Here is an 8,912-nt window from a genome sequence, read left to right on the forward strand (position 1 = left end):
ATATATATGCATGTATAATATAACAATAATAATTGATGAAATATTTATTGTATCAAAATTAAACAACAAATCAAGATAACCACTTCAATGGTATCAATCATTTGATGTAAATTGATAACAACAAATAATTCATTTTTATACCTACAATAAAAAGAAATTAGCAAAATGAAAAGAAATAAAGAAAGAATATACAAAATATAAACAATCTTACTTCACCGAGAATTCATCCTCTTCACTTTGACATAATAGATTTAACTTTCCACGAACTTACTTTTGATCAACACTAAAAGCATCACTCATAATTTGGAAAATGAAAAATATATTGGAACTTAGAACTTTTATACTCACTCACACTATATTTTACAATGAGATAGAATGATTCTCAAGCTAGCACAAGGCCTCTATTTATAGGCCAAATGAGAAAAATGGTCAAAATTTTTATTAATGCAAATTAGTTGTAATAGTAGTCTTTGTCTCCTCCAACTTCAATTCCATGTCCCTTCTTTCAATGCTTTGTTCCACGCCTTTAATCACCGAATTTGTAACGCCCCAGATTCGACGACTGTCCTCACTGTACCAAGACGAGTCTTTCCAGCGTGCTTATGTCCTCACTCACACGCACCCTAGGAAACTTCCCAGGAGGTCACCCATCCCACAATTGCTCGAAGTCAAGCACGCTTAACTTTGGAGTTCTTATGTAATGATCTACCGAAAAGAATATGCACCTTCGTGATATGAGTAGTAAAAATCAAATCTTTTAAGTCCTCTTCAACTGTACAGTCCATTACATTGAACAGTCTCGGAGTCCCTCTCATTCCCATGTGGGATCGGTTCATTCATGTTCCCTCCACCTAGAAGCCTGCCAGGAGCCGCTCATTGTCCGTGCAACTGATGGCACCGACGATCACCCCCCGCCCTATTCGGCCCCGGGTGATACCCTTGTCCCACATCGAAAAAATCAAAGATTTAAAATGAGTTTATAATAGCTTACAATGGACTTCTATAGCAACTTGGGTTAATCATTTTCGTAAAGCGAGGACGAATACGAAGTAGTTGCTATAAGGGCCCATTGTGCAGTCACGCAGGCGCGGGCCCGAGCTCGGGGCGTGACAGAATTTGACTCTGCTCAAAACAACAAACATGTGGGAAATTGTCTGTAGATGAATTTGGCCACTTGGTTCTCCTCATTTGGTTAAATATTGAAATCGTTATGATTTTTTTACTATATGCTGGTCATGGTGAAAGTAAATTTGTCCTCCTTTTGATATTTTCACAATTTGATCATCTTAACCAACTTTTTAGGCAATCATGTCTTCTGCAAAGTTGTAGATAATTTCTCAAGAATTCCAAACATGTTTGAATCACCTCCATTTGAGTTTTCTAGCTTGAGTTATCATTATTTTACTAACACGTAGAAAACCTGAAAATAAAACATATTTAGTAAGACATTTAAATATAAACACACAATACTAAAATAACATAATTTTATAATTTTAATGAAACTTAAATTTTAAAATATAGGTTTTAACATATAATAAATTATTAATTTTAAGTTTCATCATTACGCAATGCACCTGCCACTTTCCAGAGGTGCATGATGGCCATATTTGCAGATATGGTGGAGAAAATAATGGAAGTTTCATGGATGACTTTTCGGTATTTGATTCTTCGTTTGATCATTGTTTACATAACTTATCCCTTGTTTTGCAGAGATGTCAGGAAAAGAACTTAGTTTTTAACTGGGGAAAGTGTCCCTTTATGGTCCAAGAGGGCATTGTTCTTGGACATATAGTATCTTCTAAGGGATTAGAGGTAGACAGAGCCAAAGTGGTTGCAATTGAAAAGCTTCCACGACCAAAGAGTATCAAAGGAATTAGGAGTTTCTTAGGAAATGACGGGTTTTATCGTAGATTTATCAAAGATTACTAAACCCTTGTGTAACTTACTTGAGAAAGAGTCTGCTTTTATATTTGATGATGACTGTTTGCAGGCGTTCGAGAAGAACAAGAAGGCATTGGTGACTGCACCGATTATGATAGTGCCGGACTGGAAGAAGCCCTTTGATGTTTAGGGAAATTTACTACGCAAGCCGCACAACAAAATTGCACTACAACTGAGAAAGAAATGCTTGCAGTGGTGTTTGCTTTCGACAAATTCAGGCCCTACTTGATCGCCACAAAGGTAATTGTTTTTGCTGATCATGCAGCTATTCGCTACCTATTCGCCAAGAAGGATGCAAAACGACGCTTGATAATTAGGTGGATTTTGCTACTGCAATAATTTGACTTCGAAGTAAAAGATAAGAAAGGAACTGAAAATCAAGTGGCTGACCACTTGTCAAGACTGGAGCTGGAGGAGAAGAAAGAAGAGGGAGCTATACAGGAAACATTTCCGGATGAATAGCTTTTTGAGGTAAATTCTGTACTTCTTTGGTTTGCTGATATTGCTAATTTTTTGTCTTGCGGCACCCTCCCTCCAGATTTGAGCTATCATCAGAAGAAGAAGTTCGTCCACGATATAAAGTTCTTTTATTGGGATGATCCATTTGTGTATAAGAGGTGTGCTGACCAAGTGATTAGGAGATGCGTGGAAGATATCGAAGCACAACAAATTCTTGAGAAATGTCATTCTTCACCATATGGTGGACATTTTGGAGCATCACGAACAGCAGCAAAGGTATTTCAATCTGGTTTTTATTGGCCTAGTTTGTTTAAAGATAGTTATACTTTAGTAAAATCATGTGATAGATGCCAGAGGTTAGGAAACATCTCTAGGTGTCACGAATGAAAGGGGATCGGTTATGGTGCCCGAATGTGCAACGGAAGTTTTAAAAATCAAATTTTGAGGCAAAAATTTCGGCCACCATTATTTCTTGATGTAGCAAATACAAAAACACAACTATAACATTCATAGGGTGTTGAGAAATCGTTACCTATCAATCACAATGGATTGATGATGGCTCCAACCAAGTTGTAAACAACTTGGCTCTTGAAAGGATGAACTCCTACAAGCTTCCATTGAACACTCCTTGTTCAAAAATCAAGCCCACCACCAACTAGGAAGATCCCCTCATATTTTACACTAGAAAAATATGAGGATTTTTCTTTGAGAAAAGATTTGTTTCTCCAACAATTGAAGAACAAAAATGAGAGAAAAATGAGAGATTATTTTCGGCCAAGAGATAGTAGAATGGGAGTGAATGAGTTGTCTTGGTGCTTGAAAAAGTTGAGACTACTTTTTGCATACCATGCAATATTTTAATCAAAAGTATTCCCCAACTATTCATCTCCCTAGCATGCATATCAAGTGGACTTGTAACATTTACAAAGGGCCCATGGACTTTTAAATTGTCTCAAACATATTTGAGCACAATTAAACTTTACTTGATTTTACTCAAGCCCACTAGTTAAATAATTGTTTCCAATTGGGTTCTACAAGGCCCAATGTTATTTAATTAATTCAACACTTGAATTAATTTAATTATTTGGACTCTACTAGGCCCACTAGTGCTTAATTAATTCAACACTTGAATTAATTTAATTTAGTCCATAATAATGTTTATGAAAATCACAATTTTCAATTACATTATTCACTTGGCCTACTTTTAATTTAGGAACACATTCATAAATTAAAAATTACATTTCTCTCATAGAAGTCTTACTTATATTTTTCTTTACGCTTATAAACTCATTTATAAGCCGTTCAACACATTGAACTATTTTAACTTCTCAACGGGATCTAGAAAGCTAGCACTTGTGTGGCCCTCAATGTTTCATTGATATAACTAGCCGTGGGTTCACATCTCCATGTGATTCGGACTAAACATGTCCTTATATGAGCATACCCCAATTGCTCCATTCTTACTTATCAACTCCTTGATAACAAGAATGTTAGAACTCAAGTCTGATAGTATCCAACCAATCATGTTAAACGCCTAGCAGCATCGCTTACATGATTCCCTAGGTATCAAATGATAGTGCCTGCAAGAACCATTCAATTATGGTTAGCGTACAGTACGGTCCCTTCCACTCATATATCCCGACCGATTCGACAACCATTGGTATACTGAGAGTTGTCAATGAATCGATACTATGTGTCATGTTGTAGTTGCATCGATGATGTAATCTATGAAACCCCTTTCATAATTACCACCATACTCTGATCAGAGATTTCATACCACATACACATAGGATATCCATACCCGAAGGTATGCGGTGAATCCCCGACTACAATGCATCGACTCCTATATGTTTCGACAAAACACCCAACCTTGCCACCTGATGACCCCTTGAGAGTCGGTAAACAAGTCAAAGTGCAATGCTAGCACATGGAGTCTCAATGTTGTCCCGGGTCATAAGGACTAATGGTGTACAACCATAAGCTAGGACATTTCCACTCGATAAGTGAGAACAATTTGGAAAGTCCTTTATGGAGTGTTGTTCATTGCACTCTACCAGGAGCACCTATCTGCATGCTTGGACATCACAATGTCTCCTACCAATGAAACATGGTACTCACATCGCAGATACTAGTCTCGAACTCGAGCGGCCTATATCCTTCTTAGCGACGGCTGAATCGACTAGGAACTGTTTAGAATATACAGTATTGCAAATATGAGTTTCATGATACTCATCATATGAGCATCTCATATTCTTTCTACTATTTGTATATTCAAGGGCTTTATCTATGCAACTAGCATGGGTATACAGATAGAGAAGTGCCAAAACAATAATTTCAAATATTATTAAAATAAATACTGTTTATACATAGAGTTTCATTGTGAACACTCGGCCAACACTTGGCTCGACATGCACCTACTCTAACAATCTCCCACTTGCACTAGAGCCAACTACCCATATGCTTAAAACCCATCGATTCGCGATGCTTCTCGAATAATGGTCCAGGTAAAGGCTTAGTTAGCGGATCAGCAACATTATCTGCGGAGCCGACTTTGTCAATCGACAGTTCTCCTCTTCCCACAATCTCTCGGATGATGTGGTACTTTCTCAATACGTGTTTGGATTTCTGATAATACCTTGGCACCTTTGCTTGAGCTATAGCTCCCGTGTTGTCACAAAACACCAGGATAGGAGCAACTCCATTAGGAATGATGCCCAACTCTTGGACGAAATTCCTTATCCAAACAGCCTCGTTTGCTGCAGCTGATGCAGCAATGTATTCGGCCTCAGTGGTGGAATCTGTATTACTGTCTTGCTTGGAACTCTTCTAAGAAACAGCAGCACCATGGAGCATGAATACAACCCCAGAGGTTGACTTCGAGTCATCGATATCGCTTTGGAAGCTAGAGTCGGTATAGCTTTCCAATTTCAGTTCTCCACACCCATAGACCAAGAATAACTTATTTGTCCTTCTCAAATACTTGAGGATGTCTTTCACAGCTTTCCAGTGTGGAAGACCAGGGTTCGACTGATATCTACTCAGTACACTTAGTAAGAAAAGCCACGTCAGGACGTGTAGATATCATCCCATACATGATGCTACCAATCGCAGATGTATAAGGAATGCTTGTCATCGCCGCTATCTCTGCATCAGTCTTGGGAGACATAGACTTGGATAGGGACACGCTATGACACATTGGTAGATGTCCTCTCTTGGACTCATCCATCGAGAACCGCTTCACGATGGTATCAATGTATGTGGACTGGGTGAGATCAAGCAATCTTTTTGATCTATCTCTATAGATCTGTATTCCTAATACAAAAGATGCTTCACCCAAGTCCTGCATCGAGAACTTACTTGCTAACCATATTTTATTTGATTGCAACATTCCTACATCATTCCCAATGAGTAGAATGTCATCAACATAAAGCACCAGGAATGTCACAGCACTTCCACTGACCTTCTTATACACACAGGGTTCCTCATGATTCTTAGTAAAACCAAACTCTTTGATTGTACTATCGAATATAAGGTTCCAATTCCTAGATGCTTGCTTTAGACCGTAAATAGATCTCTGAAGTTTGCATACCATATGCTCACTTCCGATAGATGTAAACCCTTCATGTTGAGACATGTAAATCTCTTCCTTAATATCCCCATTAAGAAAGACTGTCTTAACATCCATCTGCCATATCTCATAGTCATACCATGCAGCTATGGCTAGCAATATCCTTATCGACTTGAACATTGCAACTGGAGAAAAGGTTTCCTCAAAGTCAACTCCTTGTCTTTGAGTATATCCTTTTGCCACCAATCGCGCTTTGAAGGTCAACACCTTCCCATCCACCCCAAGTTTCCTCTTGTAAATCCATTTACACCCTATGGGAACAGTTCCCTCAGGTGGATCCACAAGGTTCCACACTTGGTTCGAATGCATGGAATTCATCTTAGATTCTATTGCTTCAAGCCACTTGGATGAATCGGCATCAGATAACGCTTCCTTGAAGGTTCTTGGATAACATTAATGGATAGGCTCATCATGGCCCTCTTCAAGAAGCATACCATACCTCATAGGTGGTCTCGAGACTCTCTCGGAGCTTCTAGGAGCTTGTATCTCTACTCTTGGCTCTTCGAGTGTGGGTTCTACAATTGTGGGTGTCTCTCGAACCTCTTCGAGTTCTATCATCTCCCCTTTTCTATCCAATAGAAATTTCTTTTCCAAAAAGGTTGCATTCCTAGAATCAAACAACTTTGTTTCTTGGGAATGATAGAAATAGTATCCAACTGAATTTCTTGGATATCCCACAAAGTAACATAAAATGGATCGACTATCCAATTTATCTCCCACTACCTGCTTCACATAAGCAGGGCACCCCCATATTCTAAGATAATAATATTTCAGAGGCTTACCCATCCATATCTTATATGGTGTCTTATGAACTTCCTTTGAATGGACATTGTTCAACAACAGTGCCGCTGTCTCAAGCGCATATCCCCAAAAGGATGGCGGCAACTCCGTGAACCCCATCATAGATCGAACCATGTCCATCAAAGTCCGGTTACGACGCTCCGAAACACCATTCGACTGTGGTGTAGCGGGCGGGGTCCATTGCGAGAGAATCCCATTCTCCCAAAGATACTCTTGGAACTCGGCACTCAAGTACTCACCACCTCGATCCGATCGAAGTGTCTTGATACTTCGTCCCAAATGTTTCTCTACTTCACTTCTGAATTCTTTGAACCTTTCAAAGGCTTCAAACTTGTATTTCACCAAATACACATACCCATACCTCGAAAAGTCATCGGTAAAGGTGATGAAGTAGGCATGTCCATGCTTAGTGGTGATGTAATGCCTGAGATTTAATTACTGTAATCAGAAGTGGATTAACTAACAGTATTGAGGTTGTAGGAGCTCGAGTAGGGTAGCCGGGCGTCGGTGCAATACAAGCTAAGAAGTTGGACAGAACCTGTGGCGCACGAGCGGTAGAAAAAGACAGCCCGAGCGCCAGTGCACCACCAGCTTTGCCTTTTGACAGAACGTTTGGCGCCCGAGCGGTAGTTTTTGACCGCCCGAGCGCCAGTGGATAACAAGTGAGCACTCGGCCAGAACGTTCCGTGCCCGAGCGGTAACTTATGACCGCCCGAGCGCTGCTTGAGAAACAAGAAGAATGTGCCACGTTGCTTGGACATGCATTTGATATATATAAGTTTCTTTCTCCTTCAGAAAGCTGAAGAAAGGAAACGAGAAAGCTACGGAAATTTGAAGGTTGCCCAAAAATCCGTCCGTCAGAATTTAGATCCGAACATATTTCCGTGTTCCACTTGTCAAGAGCTACAAAAAGACGTAAGTTTTCTTATGTTTTGTTATGGTTTGAAATTATGATATTGAAGGAATTGGATATGATTCATATATGGTGTTCTGGATATAGTAGGCATCGTATAATCGAAACCAGACTGAAGAACAGATACCGTATGAAATTGTTATGATTTTTAGAACGGATATTGAATTGAGATTATTCAGATTTCTGAGATTATCGATTATATTGACTGTTGGTTATGATTTGTAATTGATATCTGTTGTTGTCTGAGTTGAAGGGGATATTAATATTGTACCGTTATGCCGTCGATATTGAATTAGATTGAATATTGATCAGAACATATTTGATTTGAGTGGTGTATTGATATTATACTCCTCGATATTGTCATTGCCAGATTGAGTATTGACAGCTTTGAATTTGAAACTGCGACAGAGCCAGAAATCGACGAAAGGAAGGTTTAAATAAATATTAATCGGGAGATTGATTTAAGTCAGATTGGACTTGAGTTTCCCTAAATCACATACTTGTATGTTATTGGTTTCATACTTTTATATTGTTTGAATGAATATGCTTAGTCTATTGATTTATAGAAAAACAGAGAATAGCAGATAGCTATTGAGTGAGAGTCGCTGACAGAGGTGCCAGATTATGACAGAGTGATGATTGGCCCATTGCACAATGTCAGAGTAGGCATTGGCGGATATGCCAAGTCTATGGCGGATATGCCAAGACAATGGATATTTGATTTATATCGATGTTGCTTAGGAATGGATCAATTCCTATCACGGAAATTCGGTATATTGTAATATCCAGGAACCAGGATCCCTAGATTAGAAATGAGGCGAGTCTGAGATGACGAGTCAAAGAGTTTTATCTGTATTCACTAATGTGTCATAAATTATGATTTATGTTTGGTGATACATGGTTTATGCTTTTGTATATGATTTTATGCATTGCATGTATATATTGTTTATACTAGGATTATATTCTCACCGGAGTTATCCGGCTGTTGTCTTGTTTGTATGTGTGCATGACAACAGGTGGGACATGATCAGGGTCAAGAAGAGGATGAGAGAAAGGACAAGTTAGCGTGGTGATCCGGATCAGAAGTATTTACGTTTCAGCACTTGATATATAGTAGTTGAACCCTAGTTTCGTTTGTTGTATGATGTACAACACTTGTACTTTTATACT

The sequence above is a fragment of the Primulina huaijiensis genome, chromosome 12, assembly GCF_012295235.1.
Source record: "Primulina huaijiensis isolate GDHJ02 chromosome 12, ASM1229523v2, whole genome shotgun sequence".
NCBI lineage: Eukaryota > Viridiplantae > Streptophyta > Magnoliopsida > Lamiales > Gesneriaceae > Primulina > Primulina huaijiensis.